The sequence below is a fragment of the Hyla sarda genome, chromosome 1 (assembly GCF_029499605.1).
Source record: "Hyla sarda isolate aHylSar1 chromosome 1, aHylSar1.hap1, whole genome shotgun sequence".
NCBI lineage: Eukaryota > Metazoa > Chordata > Amphibia > Anura > Hylidae > Hyla > Hyla sarda.
Genome location: NC_079189.1, coordinates 262,712,029 through 262,730,438, shown reverse-complemented (window position 1 = coordinate 262,730,438; position 18,410 = coordinate 262,712,029). Strand labels below are relative to the sequence as shown.

Sequence of the window (18,410 nt, the reverse complement as noted above, 5' to 3'; positions counted from 1 at the left end):
CAGTGAAGATCTTCACTGCTGCTTCTAGGAGTCTGAAAACTACAACTCCCAGCATGCCTAGACAGGCTTTGGCTGTCTGGGCATGCTGGGAGTTGTAGTTTTGCAACATCTGGAGGGCCTCAGTTTGGAGACCATTGTATAATGGTCTCCAATCTGTGCTCTTCCAGCTGTTGCAAAACTACAACTCCCAGCATGCACTGACTGTCCAGGCATGCTGGGAGTTTTAGTTCAGCAACATCTGGCCCTTCAGATGTTGCCGAACTACAACTCCCAGCATGCCCTTCAGCTGTCTGGGCATGCTGGGAGTTGTAGTTTTGCAACAGCTGGAGACACACTGGTTGGGAAACATTGTTTCTAACTCAGTGTTTCCTAACCTGTGTGCCTCCAGCTGTTGCAAAACTATAACTCCCAGCATGCACTAAAAGACCATGCATGCTGGGAGTTGTAGTTTTGCAACATCTGGAGGGCCCCAGTTTGGAGACCATTGTATAATGGTCTCCAATCTGTGCTCTTCCAGCTATTGCAAAACTACAACTCCCAGTATGCACTGACTGTCCAGGCATGCTGGGAGTTTTAGTTCAGCAACATCTGGCCCTTCAGATGTTGCCGAACTACAACTCCCAGCATGCCCTTCAGCTGTCTGTCTTTTGCAACAACTGGAGACACACTGGTTGGGAAACATTGTCTGTTTCTAACTCAGTGTTCCCTAACCTGTGTGCCTCCAGCTGTTGCAAAACTATGACTCCCAGCATGCACTAACAGACCATGCATGCTGGGAGTTGTGGTTTTGCAACAGCTGGTGCACCCCCCCCCCCCCCTGTGAATGTACAGGGTACATTCACATGGGCGAGGCTTTTACAGTGGGTTTCTCGCATCTTGAGATGCAGCAAATTTTGCGCTGGGAAACTCACTGTAATCCCCCGCCCATGTGACTGTACCCTAAAAACACTACACTACACCTACACAAAATAAAATAAAAAGTTAAAAACACTACATATACACATACCCTTACACAGCCCCCCTCCCCCAATAAGAACGTCCGGTACACCACTGTTTCCAAAGCAGAGCCTCCGGCTGTTGAAAAACAACAACTCCCAGTATTGTCGGACAGCCGTTGACTGTCCAGGCATGCTGGGAGTTTTGCAACAGCTGGAGGCACCCTGTTTGGGAATCACTGGCGTAGAATACCCCTATGTCCACCCCTATGCAAATCCCTAATTTAGGCCTCAAATGCACATGGCGCTCTCACTTTGGAGCCCTGTCGTATTTCAAGGCAACAGTTTAGGGCGACATATGGGGTATCGCCGTACTCGGGAGAAATTGCGTTACAAGGTTTGGGGGGCTTTTTCTTCTTTAACCCTTCATGAAAAGGAAATGTTGGGGTCAACACCAGAATGTTAGTGTAAACATTTTTTATTTTTTACACTAACATGCTGATGTTGCCCTATACTTTACATTTTCACAAGAGGTAAAAGGGAAAAAAGCCCCCCAAAATTTGTAACGTAATTTCTCCCGACTACAGAGATACCCCATATGTGAGCGCAAAGTGCTCTGGGGGCGCACAACAAGGCCCAGAAGGGAGAGCGCACCATGTACATTTGAGGTGATTTGCACAGGGGTGGCTGATTGTTACAGCGGTTTTGACAAACGCAAAAAAAACAAAACCCCACATGTGACCCCATTTCGGAAACGACACCCCTCACGGAATGTAATGAGGGGTGCAGTGTGAATTTACCCCCCACAGGTGTCTGACGGATCTTTGGAACAGTGGTCCATGAAAATGAAAACTTGTACAGCCCACTGTTCCAAAGATCTGTCAGACACCAGTGGGGGGCAAATGCTCACTGTACCCCTTGTTACGTTCCTCAAGGGGTCTAGTTTCCAAAATGGTATGCCATGTGGGTTTTTTTTTGCTGTTCTGGCACCTTAGGGGCTTCCTAAATGCGACATGCCCCCCGAGCAAAATTTGCTCTCAAAAAGCCAAATATGACTCCTTCTCTTCTGAGCATTGTAGTTCGCCCATAGTGCACTTCAGGTCAACTTATGGGGTACCTCCATACTCAGAAGAGATGGGGTTACAAATTTTGGGGGGTATTTTCTGCTATTAACCCTTGCAAAAAGGTGAAATTAGGGGGGAAACACACATTTTAGTGGAATTTTTTTTTTTTTTTTTACATATGCAAAAGTCATGAAACACCTGTGGGGTAATAAGGCTCACTTTATTCCTTATTACGTTCCCCGAGGGGTCTAGTTTCCAAAATGGTATGCCATGTGGGTATTTTTTGCTGTTCTGGCACCATAGGGGCTTCCTAAATGCGACATGCCCCCCGAGCAAAATTTGCTCTCAAAAAGCCAAATATGACTCCTTCTCTTCTGAGCATTGTAGTTCACCCATAGTGCACTTCAGGTCAACTTATGGGGTACCTCCATACTCAGAAGAGAAGGGGTTACAAATATTGGGGGGTATTTCCTGCTATTGACCCTTGGAAAAATGTGAAATTTGGGGGGAAACACACATTTTAGTGAAAAAAAAATTTTTTTTTTTACATATGCAAAAGTCGTGAAACACCTGTGGGGTATTAAGGCTCACTTTATTCCTTGTTACGTACCTCAAGGGGTCTAGTTTCCAAAATGGTATGCCATGTGAGGGTTTTTTGCTGTTCTGGCACCATAAGGGCTTCCTAAATGCAACATGCCCCCAAAAACCATTTCAGAAAAACGTACTCTCCAAAATCCCCTTATCGCTCTTTCCCTTCTGAGCCCTCTACTGCGCCCGCCGAACACTTTACATAGACATGTGAGGTATGTGCTTACTCGAGAGAAATTGGGCTACAAATATAAGTATACATTTTCTCCCTTTAACCCTTGTAAAAATTAAAAAATTGGGTCTACAAGAACATGCGAGTGTAAAAAATGAAGATTGTGAATTTTCTCCTTCACTTTGCTTCTATTCCTGTGAAACACCTAAAGGGTTAAAATGATGACTGAATGTCATTTTGAATACTTTGGGGGGTGCAGTTTTTATAATGGGGTCTTTTGTGGGGTATTTCTAATAAGAAGACCCTTCAAATCCACTTCAAACCTGAACTGGTCCCTGAAAAATAGTGAGTTTGAAAAGTTTGTGAAAAATTGGAAAATTGCTGCTGAACTTTGAAGCCCTCTGGTGTCTTCCAAAAGTAAAAACTCATCAATTTTATGATGCAGACATAAAGTAGACATATTGTTTATGTGAATAAAAAAATTTTTTATTTGTAATATACATTTTCCTTACAAACAGAGAGCTTCAAAGTTAGAAAAATGCAAAATTTTCAAATTTTTCATCAAATTTTAGGATTTTTCACTAGGAAAGGATGCAAGTTACCACAAAAATTTACCACCATGTTAAAGTAGAATATGTCACGAAAAAACAATCTCAGAATCAGAATGATAACTAAAAGCATTCCAGAGTTATTAATGTTTAAAGTGACAGTGGTCAGATGTGCAAAAAACGCTCTGGTCCTTAAGGCCAAAATGGGCTTGGTCCTGAAGGGGTTAAAGTCAAGCGGGATTTTTGTGAACTCTTTTTTCTGTGTGGTCTGTGTGAGTTTTTTCCGCTAAGGTTTAGGATCAAAATAGACACCATGTAGCTATGTATGCTGAATATAAATATAGGTGTAATTTGGGATTCTTTTTGTTTGTATTTCTAATGTAGAAAAATGTATCCCCTGTACAAAGGATAGGGGATAAGTGGAAAAGAAGGGGAAACATTTCCTATATGGGACTACTCCTTAAAGTCTGTTGCCCCCATAGTAGGTAGTTCCTTTCTCCCACTATAGGTATTCCCCACATAGTGCCCCCACACAGTGGATTGTGTTCTCTCAACCACCCAACAGGTTCCTCTCTGCATAATAGAGTAATAATTAAAAAAAAATGATTTACTTCTCCTCTCCCTGTAGGCTCCTGCGTCTTAGCTTCTCTTTCCAATGGCTGTGCCTAGTGCAGGAAAAGTGATGATGTCACTGCAAAGAAAACATGAGGCACAAATACATAGAGTAGAACTGCCATTATCTAACGCTACACCTGTATTTTTGTGAGGTGTCCCAGCACAGCAGTTCCAGCTGCTATTCAGAAAGCCAAAGGCTTTCCGGGAATGCTGGGAATTGTAGTTTTGTTGGAAAACATTGCAGTAGAGAGTTGCTGGGTGGCTGAGTAAAGAAATGTTTGCTGGAGGAACATTGCATAAATCAAGTACTGGATGTTTTTTTTTCTGCATTTCACTTCCATTTTATGCATACACTGAGGTAACCAGAGTGCAGAGGGTTAATCTTGCTCATATGTCTTCTATTTAATTGCATAGAAGAATGATGATTTGGTCAGGGCAGGTGCAAGGATTTTCGTACACACAGGCGAAAGGGCATTTTGGCGCATCCCCCATCACTGACGTGGCGTGGGTTGGAAACACCTGGGGCAAGGTAGAATATTGTGAATCTTCCCAGATGAGAATTGTGGTGTATACAGTATACATACATCGCTGCTCACCAGGGACGCATGCAACACACCAGGATGACATATTGTTACTGCAGTGACTAACACCATCATACTAAATAATGACCACTATACAGAGACCAATATCACCACTATACAAGGGACACATCATTTCACCACACCATGACCACTACCATTACCTCCATACAGTGATGGCATAATACTACCACACTGATACTGAATAAAACCACAATATACAGAACAATGTCTCCCATACAGTGACCATGTAGTGATGACCTTGGCTATACATAGGCTCTGCAGACTGTATAACAGATTACAGTTACATGTAATAACTCAAATAGGGGCCTCTTAGTTTTCTTTAGGGGTTAGCCACCATATTGTGATTTTAATACGTACCTGGCAGGCAGTAATGGACATGCTTAGAAAGGATCTGCGCTTGTCCTCGGGCTAAATGGCTATTGTGAGATTACCATAACACTGTGGCTAGCTGTTTGTGAACTTGTATTTCCTGTTTGACTTATGTTTTTTTGACTACAAATCCCATAATGCCATTTTCCTCCCTCTCACACATCAGCCACCCCACCCATTGAAACAAAAGACCTGTGGTTTTCAATCAGGGTGCCTACAGCTGTTGCATTTGTTGCAGATTGATCCCTCCACCCAATGAAGCAGACAGGCTTCCTGTCATCAGCTGACTAGTGAGTCAGGTCTTGGCCGCATTGCAAGCTGGGAAAAATCCAAGACAACAGTCATTTTGTATGCTGGTAAAAATAAATAGTGGGGTGAAAATTACAGAAGAAATGTGAGAAAACCGTCACACAAGGGTACAGACACTATATTATGAACTACACTAACTTTACAGCCCCTGTAGCATAGTCAAATAAAAAAAAAATCCTGGAATACCCCTTTAAGTCACTCACTTTCCTTTTCTTCTGTCTTGCTCAGACGCCATGAAGACTTCTTCCAACCATTACTTGACTGCAAAATTTGACACAATTTGACATGTTAAGCTCTGCGCATTTCCAGAAAATTTCCCCAACTTTCCCCCAAAAAAGCCTTCATTGGTGCCCTGCATAGTATGGGAGTAGGGAGGAAGATAGGTAATCCCCCCCCCCCCATTTGGAATATGCTCCCAGTAGATAGGTAGGAAATCTCAAAGGTATATATTATGTAATCCCCTCTGGAGGGTTCCCTTATTAGATAGGCAGGTAGGTAATGGCTCACGTAGGTAGGTATATAGGGCAGGTAGATATATAGTACAGGTAGGTAAATAGAGCAGGTAGTTATATAATGCGGGTAGGTATCTGGGGCAGGTAGGTAGATATATTTACAGTGTAGGTAGGTATCTAGTTTAGGTAGGTATATGGAGCAGGGCAGGTAGGTTTCTGCGGCAGGAAGGCATATGGGGCAGGGCAGTTAGGTACATATAGGTAGGTATCTAGGGCAGGGCGGGTAAGTAGATATTTAATGCAGGTAGGTATATAGGGCAGGTAGGTATATGGGGCCAGGCAGGTAAATATATAAAGCAGGGCAGGTAGGTATATAGGGAAGGAGGGGGCAATCCTTAATCCCCAGGTTAAATAAAAATACAACCAGAGTAATATGGGGAATGGGAGGACTAAAGTACCCAGAAAGATTTTCAGAATTAGGGTTATTTAGTTTAGAAAAAAGAAGGCATAGGGGGCGACCTAATAACTATGTATAAATATATCAGGGGACAGTACAGAGATCTCTCCCATGATCTATTTATTGAGGACTGTATCAATAACAAGGGGGCATCCTCTACGTCTAGAGGAAAGAAGGTTTCTACACCAGCACAGACATAGTAACATAATAACATAGTTCATAAGGTTGAAAAAAGACCAGAGTCCATGAAGTTCCACCTATAACCCTAATGGGTCCCTACTGAGTTGATCCAGAGGAAGGCAAAAAACCCTCATACTAGAGGTAAAAATTCCTTCCCGACTCCAAATATGGCAGTCAGAATAAATCCCTGGATCAACGTTCTGTCCCTATAAATCTAGTGTACATAACGAGAAATGTTATTACACTGCAAAAATGCATCCAGACCCCTTTTGAACTCTCTTACAGAGTTCACCATGACCACCTCCTCCGGGAGAGAATTCCACAGTCTCACTGCTCTTACAGTAAAGAACCCCCGTCTGTGCTGGTGTAGAAACCTTCTTTCCTCTAGACGTAGAGGATGACCCCTTGTTACAGTCCTGGGTATAATTAGATCATGGGAAAAATCTCTGTACTGCCCCCTGATATATTTATACATCGTTATTAGGTCTCCCCTTCTTTTTTCTAAACTAAATAACCCTAATTCTGATAATCTTTCTGGGTACTGTAGTCCTCCCATTCACCGTATTACTCTGGTTGCCCGTCCTTGAACCCTCTCCAGCTCCACTATATCTTTCTTGTACACTGGTGCCCAGCACTGTACACAGTATTCCATGTGTGGTCTGACTAGGGATTTGTACAGCGGTAGAATTATTTCCTTGTCGTGGGCATCTATGCCCCTATTGATACACCCCATGATTTTATTTGACTTGGCAGCAGCTGCCCGACACTGGCACTACAGCTAAATTTACTGTTAACTAAAACTCCAAAGTCCTTTTCCACGTCAGTCGTCCCAAGTGTTCTCCTATTTAATACATAATCCCAGCCCGGATTTTTCTTCCCGATGTGCATTACCTTACATTTATCAGTATTCAACCCCTCTACAAGGTCATAAATGAATATATTAAATAGGACAGGACCCAAGTACCATTAATAACCACCCTCTGTTTCCTATCACTGAGCCAGTTACTTACCCACTTACACACATTCTCCCCCAGCCCAATCCTTCTCATTTTATGCACCAACCGTATCAAATGCCTTGGAAAAATCCAGATATACAACATCCAGCGATTCCCCCTGGTCCAGTCTGGAGCTCACCTTCTCATAAAAGCTGATCAGGTTAGTTTGACAGGACCAATCCCTCATAAATCCATGCTGATTTGGAGTAATACATTTATTTTTATCAAGATATTCCAAAATAGCATCTCTTAGAAAGCCCTCAAACAATTTACATACAACAGAGGTTAAACTAATAGGTCTATAATTCCCTGGGTCATCCTTTTGTCCCTTTTTTAAAATATTGGCACCACATTTGCCATGCGCCAGTCCTGGGGAACAGTCCCTGTTACTATAGAGTCCCTGAATATAAAAAATAGGGGTCTATCTATTACATTACTTAATTCCTTTAGAACACGGGGGTGAATGCCATCTGGACCTGGCGATTTGTCTATTTTGATTTTTTGTAGGCGGCACTGTACTTCTTCCTGGGGGTTCTTTACTGTAAGAGCAGCGAGACTGTGGAATTCTCTGCCAGAGGAGGTGGTCATGGTGAACTCTGTTAAAGAATTTAACTGGATTAACGACCATGGAAGTTTATACTCGTCCATGTGCCGTTACCCGTTGTATGACGCGGGCTCCCGACTCGAGCCCGCGTCATACCGGCCGGCCCCCAGCTAATTCTTTTAGCTGGGGGCCAACGTTAATAGCCGACATGTGGTGATCACCACCGCCGGCTATTAACCCTTTAGATCTAAGCTGTGAACACTCCTTGTGGTCCAGTGGGGTGGATCGCCCCCCGCAGCGCGATCACAGGGGGGGATCCACTGTGGAGGCAGCCGGAGGGCTTAGCTCTGCTGCTGTGGCTGTCCTGGCTCTCCCATTGATAAAGCCTGGCTGGACCAGGCTTTATCAAAGGAGCGCAGATCACACAGATCAATGTGGTTCTATGAACAACATTGATCTGTATGAGGAATCTAATGATTACTCCTAAAAGTCCCCTAAGGGGACTAATAAAGTGTAAAAAAAAGTTTAATAAAAGTAAAAAAAAAACACACATTAAACCCTTCCTTATTAAAAGTTGAAATCACTTTGATTTTCTCAAATTCCTTATAAAAAATATAAAAACATAATAAAAATAAACATATGTGGTATCGCTGCGTGTGTAAATGTATGAAATATAAAAATATAATGTTAATTAAACCGCAGGGTCAATGGCGTATACATAAAAAAAATACCAAATTCTAAAATTGCACATTTTTGGTCACTTTGTGTACTCTAAAAAATGTTTAGAAAAAAACAATCAAAAAGTCCCATCGTCCCATAAAAACAAAATTTATACAGGTGAAAACTTCAGATTGTAGTGCAAAAAAATTAGCCCTCATATCACCCTGTATATGGAAAAATGAAAAAGTTATAGGGGTCAGAAGAGGACAATTTTAAACATACTAATTTTGGTGCATGTAGTTATAATTTTTTTAAAGTAGTGAAATAAAGAAAAACCTATAAAAATTGGGTATCAAAAAATTGGGTATTCTGTATGGACCTACAGAATAAATATATGGTGTCATTTTTACCGAAAAGTGCACTGTGTAGAATCGAAATGGCTTTTTTTTACACAATTTTGCCCCACAAATTTTTTTTCTGGGTTTGCTGTAAATTGTGTGGTGAAATGATTGATGTCATTACAAAGTGGTGGCACAAAAAATAAGCCCTCATATGAGTCTGTAGGTGCAAAATTTAAAGCAGCATGATTTTTAGAAGGTGATAAGATAAAAATGGAAGTGCAAAAATGGAAAAACCTGTGGTCGTTAACCCTTTAACGACAATGGGCATAAATGTACGTCATGGTGACGTGGTACTTAGCGCACCATTTACGCACCACCATGATTGCGAGCACCGGATCAGCAGCGGATCAGCAGCTATCAGCAGCCAGGGACCTGCCTGTAATGGCGGACATCCACGATCCGCCATTAACCCCTCAGATGCCGTCATCAATACAGATCACGGCATCTGCGGCAGTGCGGTACTTTGAATGGATGATCAGATCGCTCGCAGCGCTGCCGCGGGGATCCGATCATCCAGCATGGCGGCCGGAGGTCCCCCCACCTGGCTCCGGCCATCTCCCGGGGTCTTCTCCTCTGGTCTGAGATCGAGCAGACCAGAGCAGAAGTTCACCGATGATACTGAGCAGTGCTATCGTATATACTCGAGTATAAGCCGACCCGAATATAAGCCGAGGCCCCTAATTTCACCCCAAAAACCCAGGAAAAGTTATTGACTCGACTATAAGCCTAGGGTGGGAAATACATCATCCCACCTGTCATCATCCAGACCCCCGTCATTAACAACCTCATCATCATCACCCTGTCATCATCCCCCCTCATCTTCCCCCTTCATCATTACCCTGTCATCATCCCCCCCTTCATCATTACCCTGTCATCATCCCCCTTTCCATCATCCCCCTTCATCATTACCCTGTCATCATCCCACACCACCCCCTTCATCATCACCGCTTGTCAATGTTTGATTTAACAGTGGTCTTCAACCTGCAGACCTCCAGATGTTCCAAAACTACAACTCCCAGCATGCCTGGACAGCCATTGGCTGTCCAGGCATGCTGGGAGTTGTAGTTTTGAAACATCTGGAGGTCCGCAAGTTGAAGACCACTGCCCGGGCCTTCGTCATCATCCAGCCCCCCCTCCCCCCTTTAGTTTTGTACTCACCTCCGCTCGGCGGGATGTTCGGGTGAGCTGGTCCGGACCATCTGTGCTGCAGGGGATAGTCGTTCTGGGCTGTCCACCTTGACCGGGTGGGCCTCTTCTCCGCGCTTCGCTCCCGGAATAATGACGTTGCGTTGACGACGATGCACAGGGACGTTCATGAGCAACGTCCCTGTGCGTCGTCATCAAGGCAACATCATTATTCCGGGGCCGGGCGTGAAGCGCGGAGAAGAGGCACCCCCGGTGAAGATGGACAGCCCAGAACGACTATCTCTCCCCACCGGACGGTCCTGCAGCACAGATGGCCCGGACCAGCTCACCCGAACGTCCCGCCGAGCGGAGGTGAGTACAAAACTAAAGGGGGGGAGGGGGGGCTGGATGATGACGAAGGCCCGGGCAGTGGTCTTCAACCTGCGGACCTCCCGATGTTTCAAAACTACAACTCCAAGCTGGGAGTTGTAGTTTTGAAACATCTGGAGGTCCGCAGGTTGAAGACCACTGAGGGCGGAGAGTTCACTCCAGTATAAGCTGAGGGGAATGTTTTCAGCACGAAAAATCGTGCTGAAAAACTCGGCTTATACTCGAGTATATACGGTATGTCCTATACATAGCACTGAACAGTATTAGCAATAAACCTATTGCTATGAATAGTCCCCTACGGGGACATAAAAAGTGTTAAAAAAAAAAAGGTAAAAAAATGTAAAATAAAAAAGTTACAAAAATTTGAAAAATCCCCTCCCCCAATAAAAAGTAAAACGTCCGTTTTTCCCATTTTACCCCCAAAAAAGCTTAAAAAATAATTAATACACATATTTGGTATCGCTGCATGTGTAAAAGTCTGAACTATTAAAATATATTGTTAATTATCCTGTACGGTGAACGGCGTAAACGTAAAAAAAAAAGTCCAATTGCTGCTTTTTTGTCACATTTTATTCCTAAAAAAATTCATAAAAAGTAAAACCTAAGCAAAAGTGATCCTGATACACACTACAGATTATGGCGCAAAAAATGAGCCCTCATATCGCCCCATATACGGAAAAATTAGAAAGTTATAGGTGGTCAAAATAGGGCAATTTCAAACATACAAATTTTGTTAAAATGGTTTGAGATTTTTTTCAAGTGGTACAATTATAGAAAAGCATATAACATGGGTATCATTTTAATTGTATTGACCCAGAGAATAAAGAAAACAAGTAATTTTTACTGGAAAATGTACAGCGTGAAAACATAACCTTCCAAAATTTGCTAAATTGCGGTTTTCTTTTCAATTTTCCCACATAAATAATATTTGTTTGGTTATGCCGTACATGGTAAAATAAGTGATGTAATTACAAAGTACAATTGGTGATGCAAAAAACAAGCCCTCATATGGGTCTGTGCATGGAAATATAAGAGATTTATGATTTTTAGAAGGCGAGGAGGAAAAAACGAAAATGCAAAAAATAAAATTGGTCTGGTCCTGAAGGCCAAAATGGTCCTAGTCCTGCATGAGAACTTCACCCTGAAGCACACCGGACCTGGTATCTTGTCTATGGCCAATGCTGGACCTAACACAAATGGTTCCCAGTTCTTTATCTGCACTGCTAAAACTGAATGGCTAGACGGAAAGCACGTGGTGTTCGGCAAAGTCGTTGAAGGCTACGAAGTTGTAAAGTCGTTGAATGCTACGAAGTTGTAAAGAAAAGGTCTGGATGCATTTTTGGAAAATAATAACATCACAGGTTATGGATTCTAGATCTATATCAACTCAGTAGGGACTCATTAGGGTTATAGGTTGAACTTGATGAACTCTGGTCTTTTTTCGACCTTATGTACTATGTTACTATGTTACTAAATACCACTCACCTGACCTCCGCTCCAAAGCTGACACACCATCTTATTGCGCGGTGTGCAGGGTAGGAGGAGCACCACCCGTGTCGTGTCCAGTTCTTAGGCATGGATCCCTTCCCTGGCTGCTCCTGTCTTGTCAGGAAGGTTTGTTTATTTCAGTAAGTTCAGTAAGTTTAACCCTTACACAGCTTGACAGGAGCAGACAGAGATGGGAGAGGGGAAACTTATAGTGCCATTTATATGACAGATAGTATACATGGCACTATAAGTACATGACCTCTGGTTCCAAGCACCGTGTCTTTGTGCGACGCAGAAAAGGTAAACGGATGGACTATACATGCCTGGTTCCCACCGTGAAGCATGGAGGAGGAGGTGTGATGGTGTGGGGGTGCTTTGCTGGTGACACTGTTGGGGATTTATTCAAAATTGAAGGCATACTGAACCAGCATGGCTACCACAGCATCTTGCAGCGGCATGCTATTCCATCCGGTTTGCGTTTAGTTGGACCATAATTTATTTTTCAACAGGACAATGACCCCAAACACACCTTCAGGCTGTGTAAGGGCTATTTGACCAAGAAGAAGAGTGATGGGGTGCTGCGGCAGATGACCTGGCTTCCACAGTCACCAGACCTGAACCCAATGAAGGCAAAAGGGCCAACAAGTGCTAAGCATCTCTGGGAACTCCTTCAAGACTGTTGGAAGACCATTTCAGGTGAGTACCTTGTGAAGCTCATCAAGAGAATGCCAAGAGTGTGCAAAGCAGTAATCGAAGCAAAAGGTGGCTACTTTGAAGAACCTAGAATTTGACATATTTTCAGTTGTTTCACACTTTTGTGTTATGTCTATAATTCTACATATGTTAATTCATAGTTTCGATGCCTTCAGTGTGAATCTAAAATTTAATAGTCATGAAAATAAAGAAAACTCTTTGAATGAGAAGGTGTGTCCAAAATTTTGGTCTGTACTGTATGCTGTAGAAGCTCAGTACACTGCTGCTATACACTGACTACACTGACTACAACCCTACAGACTACAACAGTATGATGGTAACATGTATGGTGATAATATTCCTCCTATACTTGTATTATTGTTAATATTGGTCTCAGTATACAGGATTTGATCAGTAACAGTATAATGGTAATATGTATGGTGATAATATTTCTCCTTGTATACTGGTGTTTTTTGGTAATATTGGTTTCAGTATACTGGATTTGGTCAGTAACAGTATGATGGTAATATGTATTGTGGTAATATTCCTCCTTGTATAATGGTATTATTGGTAATATTGGTCTCATTATACAGAATTTGGTCATTAACAGTAACAGGAGTTTACACAATGTATTTCATTTTAAAGGAAATGCATACACAAAATAGCAGAAATTTTGTATGAGCATTTTTAACATCGTATTGTGCTCTCTGAAGGTCTATGGGAAAGTGGTTGTTCGACACACTAACGTGATCCCAACTTTTTTACTCTGGTTTTGAGCCCAAATTGTGTCTCACGTTTCATGCACCAGAATTTGCGACCAAAAAAACTAAAACGCTCCATTTCACAAGACAAACCTGAAAATGGGGTAAGGCCAACCGAGAAAGGGTGTGTGGTACTGACAAAGGAGGCGTATCCCCAACAGTTAAAAACAACAACAACAACAACTAATGTTCCTACATAAAATGTGGTGGATTTTAGCTCTGAAAAACAAGACAGTTCAGAGCAGTTGTAAAAAAAAGCAAAATGTAGGGAATGCCTTTCCTGGGGTCTAGAGCGCTGCTGTCGGCCCTTTTCACCCCCTGATAGCAAGGGGGAGAGAAGCGGCACCGACAGCCAGGGGGAGAGAAGGGGCAGCGGCACCCATTGCCGGCGCCGCTGCCCCGTTGCCTCCCCCCATCCCCGGTGGCATAATTACCTGAGTCGGGTCCGCACTGCTCCGCTGCTCCAGGCCTCCGTCGTTGCTATGCGCTGAACGGCGCGGCGCATGACGTCAGAGCGCCGCGCCGTGCATAGCAACGACGCTGGGGACGCACGACGGAGGCCTGGAGCAGCGCGGACCCGACTCAGGTAATTATGCCACCGGGGATGGGGCCGGCACCGATAGTCAAGGGGACAGAACGGGCAGCGGCGCCGATAACCAGGGGGTGAAAAGGGCCGACAGCAGCGCTATAGACCCCAGGAAAGGCAGGGGGAGAGAAGCGGGCAGCGACGGCCTCTCTCCCCCTGCCTTTCCTGGGGGTATATCTGGGTATACACGCGCACACACGCACCCTCATTTTATCATGGATATTTGGGTAAAAAACTTTTTTTACCCAAATATCCTTGGTAAAATGAGGGTGCGTGTTATAGGCCGGTGCGTGGTATACCCCGATAAATACGGTATATACTTTTTTAAATATTGTGTGCACAGACAACTACTTTCTCATAGACATAAATTAATGTTAAAAATACGGACGCAAACTAATTTTTTTAAAACGTCTGAAGTTTTTTTGAGATACGTTTGAGCCACACCCATGACCAAAATGGGCTGCTTATTCTAAAATACCCAGGCCTATTTTTGGTCTCAGTCTGGCCCCTGGCATTACTCTAAACAGTGGGTGGAATGGACTAACTCACAGACTGACTGACTTACTGCATGTGGATGGAGACTGGACACTCTGACCTCAGTGCTGCCTGTTGGAGCCTTTTGCTGACTCTTTGCATGGAGCAGGAGGAAGGAGGTGGAGCTCTAAATAAGGGAACAACATATTCATCCCTGCTCAGTGGAGACATCCTGCTGCCACATAGAGGAGGTGAGGTGCCTCAGAGACTTGTGCAGTCTTGCCCTGCCCAGTGACTTAAAGAGGCACTGTCATTGTTAAAAACTTTTCATATATTGCAGGATATTTCACAATATACATCTGTTAAAAAAAAATCAATTTTCACCTGAAATTCAAGCTCAAAATAGCCACTAGGGGTCACCTGTCTTTTAGCCAGACAGACTAGTCTAGATTTTACAGCATACTGGATACCGGCCGTAAAGCATACCTGTATCCAGTATAGGAGATTTCTATTGAGTGTATGCAAAACTACAGATAAAGGATGTGTGGACATGCTGGGAGCTGTAGTTTTACAACAGCTGGAGGCAACACTGCTCTAACACAGTTATTTACAAACATTGCAGCTTCAGTTGTTACTAAACTACAACTCCCAGCATGCTGAACTAGTCAAAGCTTTCTCGGACTCCTGAATGACAAAGAAGTTGATCAGATATTCAGGAGTCTGTGAAAGATGAATGACACACAGTGACAGCTATGCTGATTAGCATCCAGCTTTACTAGGAGAAGATAAAACAGATAGAACATGTATTCATAAAAATGCTGTACTTTTATCTAAAAAATCCTTGCACTAATTTTATAAAGATCTATTCTTATATTTATACATTTTATCCTGTTATGAATTCACCATAATGTCTTCTGATTACTGCAGGCAAGCTCCAAGTATCTTCCTCTGACACATGACACAGCATAAAACCAGAGAGGAAAGGGTTACAGAGTAGAGAGTACTGATTGGCTGACTGCCCAGGCTTGCTCCTGTGAGGGAGACAGACTGACACGCCCCCTTCAGCCTGCACAATGAAAAAGTAACTCACCAGCAGATAAATGCTTATATCTCTGGATATATAGGTCCGAGACACATAAAAATTATATGCACATGATCAGGATATATCATATATATATATATGTATATATAATATATATATATATAAGATATAACATATATAATATATAACATATCACTTTTTTTCGCACTATGACAGGTACGCTTTAAGCCAATGGCTAAAGTACAGGGAGCAGCACTGTGCAGAGGAAGAGTGGCCCTGACTATACAGATTGCAGTACTTGGACCCAGCCCTGTGAACATGTGCTAGAAGCTAGACGGCAATCAAAGCATAATTTCGATGGACAGTGATCAAATCTAAATTCTTCTGATTCCAAAGCTGTATTATTTAAAACTGTATTCAAGACACTGCATATCTCTGCAAAATGAGTTATGTTTGCAAGTTGTTTCCAGACCTCCTAGCTTCATGGGTCTCATTCCTGTGCTTTTGATACATGGACAGCTTTACTGACAAAAAGAGTTGTGTGTTAAAGACATGCATTGGAAATTAGATCTGCAGAACCCAATCCAAAACGTGCAGAAGTGAGCAGTAATGAGGCTGTTGCGAGCAGGAACGGGAGATCCTGCGCTATGCCTGCAGGCAGGGCTGTATTAAGGTAGGGGATAATGAAGTTGCAGCTCCAGGCCCCTACCTTAACCCCTTCCCACAAAATCAGGCACATGTAAGTGGTGATTAGGGACGACTTACCGCAACACCACGTACATGTACCTGATGAGAATACCTTATTGAGCTCTGCTGTGCTGCACAGCCGAGCCTCCCTGAAGCCGCCCAGGGATCAATCGCAGCGGTCCCCGGCCAGCGATCGCTGCTATTGGTCCGTCAGTACAGACGGACCAAAAGCAGGGATCTGGTGTGGATCTCCTCCTTTCCCTTCTCCTCCGTCACTTCACTGTGTGAAGCGATCGGTGGTGAGGGGGGCCCCATCGGAGGAGGCCACCCGTGGGCACTCAGGATCGGAGCTGTGCTCCGATCATGGGTTAACACTGTAGACGCTGCGGTCACTATGACCTTTCATAAGAAGTGGAAATGCCTCTGTCACGATTCGGCTTCCAGGTAGTGGATCCTCTGTGTCAGCGAGGGATTGGCGTGGACCGTGCTAGTGGACCGGTTCTAAGAGGCTACTGGTGTTCACCAGAGCCCGCCGCAAAGCGGGATGGTCTTGCTGCGGCAGTAGCAACCAGGTCGTATCCACTAGCAACGGCTCTACCTCGCTGACTGCTGAGAAGGCGTGGGACAGAAGGACTAGGCAGAGGCAAGGTCAGACGTAGCAGAAGGTCGGGGGCAGGCGGCAAGGTTCGTAGTCAGGATGGATAGCAGAAGTTCAGGTACACAGGCTTTGGACACACTAAACGCTTTCACTGGCACAAGGCAACAAGATCCGGCCAGGGAGTGCAAGGGAGGAGATCAGATATAGCCAGGGAGCAGATGGAAGCCAATTAAGCTAATTGGGCCAGGCACCAATCATTGGTGCACTGGCCCTTTAAGTCTCAGAGAGCTGGCGCGCGCGCGCCCTAGAGAGCGGAGCCGCGCGCGCCAGCACAAGACAGCAGGGGACCGGGACGGGTAAGTGACCTGGGATGCGATTCGCGAGCGGGCGCGTCCCGCTGTGCGAATCGCATCCCCGACGGCCATGACAGTACAGCGCTCCCGGTCAGCGGGACTGACCGGGGCGCTGCAGGGAGAAAGACGCCGTGAGCGCTCCGGGGAGGAGCGGGGACCCGGAGCGCTAGGCGTAACAGTACCCCGCCCCTTAGGTCTCCCCTTTTTTTTGTCCGGTAACTGCCTCCCCTGGGATGAGGACACCGGGAAAGAATGGAGGGTTTCCTCAACGGCAGGCAGAGCAGCAGGAGTAGGAATGGGGAGGGAGGGCAGAGGGTGAAGCTTGGCACGGGGCAGGGTGACACAAGGACGGGAGCCATGAGGAGGCACAGAGGCTTGCCTGACGGGACTGGGAGGGGGGGAGAGGCACTTCCTAAGGCAGGCAGAGTCCCAGTTCTTGATCTCCCCGGTGGTCCAATCAAGGGTGGGAGAATGAAGCCGGAGCCACGGCAGACCGAGGAGGACCTCAGAGGTACAGTTGGGGAGAACGAAGAGCTCAATCCTTTCGTGGTGGGGTCCAATACACATCAGGAGGGGTTCTGTGCGGTAACGCACGGTGCAATCCAGTCTGACTCCATTGACCGCGGAAATGTAGAGCGGCTTGACAAGACGGGTCACCGGGATGCGGAATTTATTAACAAACGACTCCAAAATAAAATTTCCAGAGGCACCGGAGTCCAAGCAGGCCACGGCTGAGAGGGAGGAGTTGGCTGAAGGAGAAATCCGCACGGGCACCGTGAGACGTGGAGGAGCAGACTTGGAACCAAGAGACGCCACACCGACGTGAGCTGGGTGCGTGCGTGGAGGACGGATAGGGCAATCCACCAAGAAATGCTCGGTACTGGCACAGTAAAGACAGAGATTTTCTTCCCTACGGCGATTCCTCTCTTCCTGGGTCAGGCGAGACCTATCCACTTGCATGGCCTCCTCGGCGGGAGGCCCAGGCGTAGATTGCAACGGATACTGTGGGAGAGGTGCCCAGAGATCTAAGTCTTTTTCCTGGCGGAGCTCTTGGTGTCGCTCAGAAAAACGCATGTCAATGCGGGTAGCTAAATGGATGAGTTCTTGCAGGTTGGCAGGAATCTCTCGTGCGGCCAGCACATCCTTGATGCGACTGGATAGGCCTTTTTTAAAGGTCGCGCAGAGAGCCTCGTTATTCCATGATAACTCGGAAGCAAGAGTACGAAATTGGATGGCGTACACGCCCACTGAAGAATTACCCTGGACCAGGTTCAACAGGGCAGTCTCGGCAGAAGAAGCTCGGGCTGGCTCCTCGAAGACAC

At 44.9% G+C, this 18,410-nt stretch overlaps 1 protein-coding gene and 1 long non-coding RNA gene across 2 annotated transcripts in view; one reads left to right on the top strand and one right to left on the bottom strand.

Moving 5' to 3' along the window:
• LOC130368089 (uncharacterized) overlaps positions 1 to 15,974 on the top strand; it is a 93,428-nt gene extending 77,454 nt beyond the window's left edge. The window contains exon 3 of the long non-coding RNA XR_008892283.1: positions 15,667 to 15,974. This is a non-coding gene — a long non-coding RNA (uncharacterized LOC130368089). The remainder of the gene's footprint in view (positions 1 to 15,666) is intronic.
• The window catches only part of LOC130368083 (excitatory amino acid transporter 5-like), a 247,682-nt gene that overhangs the window by 210,412 nt on the left and 18,860 nt on the right, over positions 1 to 18,410 (bottom strand). The gene's annotated exons all lie outside the window — the stretch shown is intronic.